The sequence below is a fragment of the Myodes glareolus genome, chromosome 20 (genome assembly GCF_982192425.1).
Source record: "Myodes glareolus chromosome 20, mMyoGla1.1, whole genome shotgun sequence".
Taxonomy (NCBI): domain Eukaryota; kingdom Metazoa; phylum Chordata; class Mammalia; order Rodentia; family Cricetidae; genus Myodes; species Myodes glareolus.
In genome coordinates this window covers 49,244,849-49,252,927 of record NC_142045.1, presented here as the reverse complement: position 1 = coordinate 49,252,927, position 8,079 = coordinate 49,244,849, and the positions used below count along the sequence as shown (strand labels likewise).

Sequence of the window (8,079 nt, the reverse complement as noted above, 5' to 3'; positions counted from 1 at the left end):
GTGCCTATACTCCTCTCCTCTACACTACATAATCGAAAAATTGTAAGTTTTTAAATTAAAGCCCATTTAATAAAGAAATCAACAGCAAACTTAAAATGGGAGGGGTATATTGGAAACATCTAAAATTTGCCAGCAATTATTAAACATATTTTTAAAGGCTTTATTAGATGCTTCTGTTGAAGTTGCTTAGTAACAGATGTTTCCATTGAAGCATATTGTGATATCATGTAGAAATCTAGTGTGTATTTTATACTGCTGCTGCATTTTGACCCAGTTCAGACACATTCCAAGCCTCCATCCCACAGCAAGCCAGTGACCCCCATGTTGGAAAGCAGAACTCTAGAAAAGGGACTCTGTCCGACTGAGAGAAGGCTGAGAAAGCAACAGCAGAAGTGGGGCCGGAACAGAGTAAAGACTATATGCTATGATGAAAAAATATAGTGAAAAATAGGGAGAGAAAAGAGGAAGAGAGCAGAGCCCCCCTCCCCTCTCTCTCCCTTCCCTCCCTCTCCCTCCCCTCCTTTCCTCTTCCTCCCTCTCTCTCCCTCCCTTCCTCTCCCTCTCTTCTCCCTTCCCTACGCTCCCACATTCCCTCTCAGGGACTCATACACCAGACAAATGTTAGACCATTGAACTCATGGCCTGCTCCATAGTCTTTGACTTCAGCACCTCCACAGCAAGGGTAAGAAAACTGAGTGGCGGCTGCCTTGGCCTATAATGTCTCTGGCCGCTGCCCCTAGGTGACAGCTGTGCCCTGGTCCACAGACGACACAGTGCCCTCAGCTTCACTATCAAAGTCATTCCCACTGTCCTAGAGGGCAGACACACCCCAGGTAAACACTGCTGCTCTATAGATTATTAGTGGTGGCTAGGGGGCCTAAAGGACTAGTGACGGGAACAAGTTAACAAGAATACAGCAGAATAAAAATAAAGATACAATTAAAAAGGTAAGCACTAAGACAGAAATAGACATCCTCTACAAACACTGAAAATAAAAAAGAAGAGCAAAGGATACATCATTAATAAAGAAAAAGAAAAATAGTAGGTAGCAGAAATCATCACATATGTAACATAATTCAGGGCATACATACCAGCCATACCAATAAATAAGAACACGGATTCTCACCCACAGTAAGAAGATGGACAGCTCACATCAAATACAAGAACAGGTTCTAAATTTTAATACTTTTTTTCATTTTTATTATCTATGTGAGTGTAGATGTTTTGCCTGCATGGATGTCCGTGCAGCACCCAGTGATTCCAGAAGAGGGCATAAGATCCTCTGGGAGTGGAGTTATAGAGAGTTGTAAGCCAGGCAGTAGGTGGGTGCTGGGAATCAAACCCGAGTCCTTTGGAAGAACAGTCAGTGCTCTTACTCACTGAGCCATCTCTCCGGCACCATGAGTTTCAAAATATCAATATTTTAAATGAATGTTCTTAGAAAAAAAAATGTATGGACAAATTGTTTTTTAAATTTCACAGGGTAAGAAAGGCCCTGACTTCCTAGGTGATGAGCTGTGACTCAGGCATCTAAACTGAAAGAAGCCCTTTTCTCCTCCCGTTGCTTTGGGTCATGTTTTATCACAGCAATAGGAACTCACGATCATTAAGAACCAACAGGCTAGTACATAGTAGAAGGCACCCTGCCTTCTGAGAGAGGCCTCCTTAGGCAGTAGCAGAACTGTGGTGATCATTTTCTCATTGGTATGACAAAATATCTGACAAACACCTTAGAGGAGAGTTTTCTGTTTAAGGAAGGATGCTGTTCACCATGACAGGAAATGGACAATGGGAGGACCATGAACCAGACGGTTGTATCACTGCAGCAACAGGGAAGAAAGAGCAAAAGGCTGCCAGCCTCAAGCCCCACCCCAAGTGAACCACGTCCTCCAGCGAAGCTCCACCTCTTAAAGGTTCCACAAGCTTCCCATGAACCTGTGGTTCCCATTCAGGCTATGCAATGGCTCAGTGGCAAACTCACTCGTGTTTGGTTTGCTCCTGTTTGTCTATTCAAATGATCTGTTACAGCTATGGCTTCCGACAGATGTCATCCAGACAAGGCCTTCGGCAGAGCAGATGGGCTCTGTCCTCTATATTTTCTTCCCAAAGTAAATATGTAATAGAAACTTAAGGAAGCTTCTATTTTGTGTATTTTCAAACTACAAAACAAAACATGTCAGTGGCCATTTCGTGGAGATTTTTAGTTTGCGTCCTCAAGGAGAGATCAAATTCTAAGTGTTAGGGTCCGCGGATCCCCCCCCACACACACACACACACAAAACAAAGGCCACTGCTCACATATGCAATCAGCAAGAGCGCTGTTTACTGCACCAAGCTGAGGTCTGCCAGCCAGACAAGGAAATAGCTGAGACCCGGGAGGGGATTAGGTCACCCTGAATCTGATTGGTCGGGGCTCCTCTTCCTGCTTTAAAGGGGAGAAACCTAAACTGAAACTAAATCTGATGCAGACCAGGACTGGGAAACCGAAACTGGAACTAACCTGGAGCTCAGGTCTACTGCGGGCTGGGAGCAGGAGAAGCCTGGCCGGAGCGCTACTGCGGCCCCTCAGTAAGTCTATAATACTTTATCTAGGAAAGATACGTCATTGAAAATATCCCATGGATGACAAGTTCTGTACCTTCTCTTCTCTGTTCCACAGAGGAACGGTCTTCATGTTCTTTAATAGCTTGGAGGAGCGCGTATTTATGGGACGAAACTACATCCAAAGAAGATCCAGGAAAACCCATCTAGTGATAGTTGCTCTGTAAGCCTGTAGTGGGCGGCATCTTGGAGGAGTCCAGGGGCCCTTCAAAGAAGGGGGCTGTTATGAAGAAACAGACCAGGTGGAATGGGACAACGAAGGGTCACAGCTGACTAGGGGCTAGGCACAGCAGGAAATGGCTCCTGAGGACTTTTTTTTTTTTTCAGGACAAGTCTGATTTTTTTATGAGACCCGTTTTTCTGATCCAACAAGCAAAAATCTGAGATTTGGCAAGACTGGCCTTACCTTAGTGAACTGATGCATGTATGTGATGTGATATGTGTGCCTGTGCATGTGCGTATTACGTGAGTGTGTGTGTGTGTGTGTGTGTGTGTGTGTAAGTATGCATGCATGAGTGTGCATGTGTGTGTGTATGCGTGTGCATGCACGTGACATATGGGATGGAGATGATCACGACGCGCACTCACCCATGCAGGCATGTGCATGTGGGGGCCCGAGCTCCCCACTGGCCATCTTCTTTCCTTACTCTCATCTTGTTTCTGAGCCAGGGTCTCTCGACTGAACCTGGAACTCACTGATCGGCTAGGCTGACTGGCACTACCTGTCTTTTGTTTCAGGGTTTTCTATTGAAAAGAGTTGTAAGCATGTCATTGTAGAAGCTGGCCTGGCATTTTTTTGTTTGTTTGTTTTTGGAAGCATAATTCTAAAGATAACTTTAATCTCCCTTTATGTCCACTCTACCTACTTTTCAGTGCTGAGTATCAAAGCCAAGCCCTCCTCCCTCCCACTCCTGCATGAGTGGAGTGCTCTGCCACCGAGTGCATGGCAGCTGTCAGCCTTGTCTCGTCAGAGAAGTAAAGCTGGTCACCTCTCCATTCCCACTGCATCCTTCCCGCCACCCCTTCTGGAAGGAAACCTGCCTACTTGACCTTAAACCCAACACATAATTACTTTCTTCTGTTTTACTAAAATAACGGTAACAAGTTTAATCCTCATGCTTTCCCTTGGTTCATTTGTAAAATAAAGGAAAACTAAAACACATAACATGTAACTAATTAGTAAACTTGTAATTACATTTAAATGAACCATCACAGTAAGCAGCCAGTCTTGAAGGCAACAGGGCCCATTACGATGTCTCTGTGACCACAGTAGTCTTTAAGTCTCTTCTCCCTCTTTTCTCCTGATTATCCGAAAGTGATGGATGGTACAGGATAGTACTGGATGGTACAGGATGGTACAGGATGGTACTGGATGGTACAGGATGGAACTGGATGGTACAGGATGGAACTGGATGGTTTCTGGATGGTACAGGATGGTACTGGATGGTACTGGATGGTCCTAGATTGTATAGGATGGTACTGGATGGCACAGGATGGTACTGGATGGTACAGAATGGTACAGGATGGTACTGGATGGTCCTAGATTGTATAGGATGGTACTGGATGGTCCTAGATTGTATAGGATGGTACTGGATGGCACAGGATGGTACTGGATGGTACAGAATGGTACAGGATGGTACAGAATGGTACCGGATGGTACAGTATGGTACTGGATGGTACAGGATGGTACAGGATGGTCCTAGGTGGTACTGGATGGTACAGGATGGTACTGGATGGTACAGGATGGTACTGGATGGTACTGGATGGTACAGGATGGTACAGGATGGTACTGGATGGTACAGGATGATACTGGATGGTGTCAATAGTCTCCTTTCCCACCACTGTGCCCCATCCCCACCTTTCTAATCCTTAGGTATCCAGACAGACCTCGTCAGACACACAACGAAAGTTCAGGGTGTGTGCAGACCCTCAACTGAGACACAAAGTTAAAACCTGACCCCTGACACTGTAGGACTAATCCAGGTGTCACCAGGCACCCCAAGATAGGAGATGCCAGGCAGAGGATGTAGCTCGGTTGGCAGAAAGGTTACCTAACATGTCCAAAGCCCTGGGTTCAGTCCCCAGCACTGCAGAAACCAGACACCATGGTGGACTTCTGTGATCCCAGCACTTGGAAGCGAGAGGCAGAGAATCAGAAATTCAAGGTTTGCTATATAGTGAGTCCAAGCTAGCCTGAACTACATGAGACTCTGTCTCAAAAACCCAAAGATATTTTGTCGTTTTTAAATTAAGATTTCATAGCAGTTATCTTGTTATAACAGTACTTCAAAAAGCAGAATGAATTTGAAACACTGTTTCTAGAAAACTCAGCTACTCAGAATCAAACACAAAAATTCAAGGTCCTCCATTTAGAGGTTGCTGTATTTTAGTGTCTAGATGAAAAGAGGAAGGGGCAGAATAGCTAAGAGGTTGAAAGAGGGTTTGTGCCGGCAGCTCTGTGTGTACTTCTCGTGAACATTTCCTAGTGCCCCCTGCTGATAGCACACAGAAGATAAACTGTGTTTACAGCGGTCTCTGTTCTCCAGAGCTGCCTTTGGTTAGAAATGGACATTGATACTGTTCAGGACAAGGCCCTGTGCACCCTCCAGAGTTCCTACCCCAGTTGCTCTAAATACGTCACTAGAGACTTAGGATCTTCAACCCACATAGAATTCTGAACATGAAGTAACCAGTGTGGACAAGATGATGATGGGACACCAGGATTTAGCTATGTATATCCTTTAGCCTGAGAGTATTTTGCACTCCTGTCTTCCTTCATATTTTTATTTTATCTATCAATAAAGAAAAAAGGATAGCGGGATGAGTGTTAGCCAGCTAACTGTGCCTACCTTCATCTGAAGCTGCAGTGCCTATTTACAGCATTCTGGGGTGCAGCCGGCACTTGGACAGCACAGAAGGCGCCCTACGTTCACCACGTGAGCTGAAGGAAATGTGAAAGACTCTTTAATTTGCCTTATAATAAAATTCTTGTTGTACGATCAGAAGACACCACTAAATAGTTAAGAACCTAGAAGAGTTTAACAACAACAAGACGCTGTTCGCCATCATAATTCTGGAGAAAATAACTTCATCCACCTAGTGCAAAGAAAGAGAACCAGACAGAACCAATCAAGCTGATCCTTGAGCAGGGGTCATGAAGAACCATGTAGTCTTGGTGACTCAGAAGCCTGTCACTATCCTATGTACTCCCTGACAGCTGATGGAGTGTTATAAGTGACCAGACCAGAGAGACTCATTTACCTTCTGTGTGCCAATGGCTGCAGACTGTCAAATGTAGCTCTGGGCTGGATTTTCATCTGATTTTCAATGAGATGACTGAGATGAAGGAGGGAGATGGGGATACAGGATAGTTCAGGGAGGGCACTTGCGACTTGTCTGTTTTTAGGGTGTCTGAATGTTCATGTGCTTGGGTGCACATGTGTGTTGGTACATGCATCCAGGAGCGTGTACATGGACGGGCTGGAGGACTACTTTGGAGAGTTCCACAGGCACTGCCCACCTTTTGTTTTGCTTTGTTTTGTTTTGAGATAGGAGTACAAGTTCCTCTTCGTTGCTGTGGCGAACACCATGATCAAAAGCAACTTAGGGTAGGAGTTTATTCCGGCTTACAGTTCCAGAGGGAGAGTCCCTAAGAGCTGAGGGAGCATGGCTGCTGAAGCAGGAACCTAGAGATTACATCTTCAACCACATGCAGAAAACACAGAGAGCGAACTTGAAGTGGGGCAAGTCTATAAACATCAAATCCCACTTTCAGTGACGTAGTTCCTCCAGCAAAGTTGGACCTCCTCAAGGTTCCATAGCCTCCCTTAACAGTGCAACCAACCAGGGACTAAGTGTTCAAATATGTAAGTCTATGGGGGGCATTTCCTATTCAAACTACCACATAGTGTTGCAGGAAAATGCCACTTATTCGTTCTGGTTGCCCAGAACCGAAATAACTACACAGAAACTATATGATTTAAAATACTGCTTGGCTAATGACTCTAGTTTACTCCTAGCAAGCTCTTACATATTAAACTAAACCCATTTCTATTATTTTATATTTTACCACGAGGCTTGTGACCTACTGGCAAGATTCCAACTGTCAGCTTGTGTCTTTCTCCTCTGGTGGCTCCATGGTGTCTCCCTGACTCTGCCTTCTTTCTCCCAGCATTCGGTTTAGTTCTCCAGACACGGACCTACCTATATTCTGCCCTGTACAGGCCCAAGACAGTTCTTTATTCATTAACCAATAAAAGCAACACATATACAGAAGGACCTCCCACACCACGCATAGTGCCTCTCACTGGCCTGGAATTCAATGATTCAGTCAGGCTGACTGTCCAGGGAGCCAGGTGTGTACCACCATGGCTGGAACTCAAGTCTTCACACTCTGGGGCTAACTCTTTATCATCTGATCATCTCCCAGCCCCTACTTTTGTTTTTTTAATTGATCAGCTCTATGTTTATTGAAAACCTGCCATAGGCACTCTCATACCTAGAATATTCTATAGACCGTTAGTTCCACAAAATGAAAATCTTGAGGTTACATAAATTTTGGCAACAGTGCATTTCCCATTCCCATTGCACCTCCACGGTTCACCATGTAGTATGAACTGAAGTCCTTGAGGAAAGAGAAGGAATAAATGTGTTAACATAATGTTTTTTTTTAATCTAATGACCCATAGAATATTCTTAGTGTTGGGTCAATGCTAAGATTTCTGGCTCATGGTCGTCGTGTGTCATCATTTATTACCTTAAGACAATGGGATTTTGCGCATTTATTCATAATCTTTCATCAACTTTTCTCATTTTGACAAGTTTATATATGTATATAATACACTCAGCCTCCATTACCCTCTCGTTCCTTTCCCACCCACATGACTTTTTCCTCTTTGCAACTAAGCCCATCTTACTTTTTGTCTTTATTTAAAACTTATTATTAAAAATTTTTACATGCAATCTATCTTATTATATTCTTTTCCCTCCCCAAACTCCTCCCATATGCAGCTTACCTCCCTATTCACCCAACTTCATGTTCTCTCTCTCTCTCTCTTTCTCTCTCTCTCTCTCTCTCTCTCTCTCTCTCTCTCTCAAGAAAAAGAAAAAGAAAAAGGGTCAAAACAAACAAAAAAATCTAAAGGACAAAAAAATTACTAAACCAAACTAAAACAAAAATCACACAAAAATATTGAATCCATTTTGTGTTGGCCAATTACTGCTGGGCATGGATCTTACCTTGGATTGTGGTTGACTTATCTGGTTTCACTCTATTGGAGAAAACTGGTTTTCCTTTTTCCATGAGGTATCAATTGCAAATAGCTTCTTGGTTGGAGATAGGGCTTTAAGTCCACCTTCCCTTCTTAGGCTGGGATTTTGTCTGGTTTGAACTTGTGCAGGACTTGTGTGTGCTCCTCGGGCTCTCTGAGCTCAAATGTGTATCGGTCCTGTTTGTCTAGGAGATACTGTTGCCTAGGA

The 8,079-nt window shown here is 44.0% G+C and overlaps 1 long non-coding RNA gene across 2 annotated transcripts; it reads left to right on the top strand.

Moving 5' to 3' along the window:
- The first annotated feature begins 2,469 nt into the window (after positions 1-2,469).
- On the top strand, positions 2,470-3,766 carry LOC148118837 (uncharacterized). 2 transcript variants are annotated; one of them, XR_015735787.1, is made up of 3 exons: positions 2,470-2,568; positions 2,660-2,764; positions 3,475-3,766. It is a non-coding gene; the product is annotated as an uncharacterized LOC148118837 (long non-coding RNA). The 2 variants fall into 2 exon arrangements; XR_015735788.1 differs by lacking the exon at positions 3,475-3,766 and adding an exon at positions 2,929-3,465.
- The last annotated feature ends 4,313 nt before the right edge of the window (positions 3,767-8,079 follow it).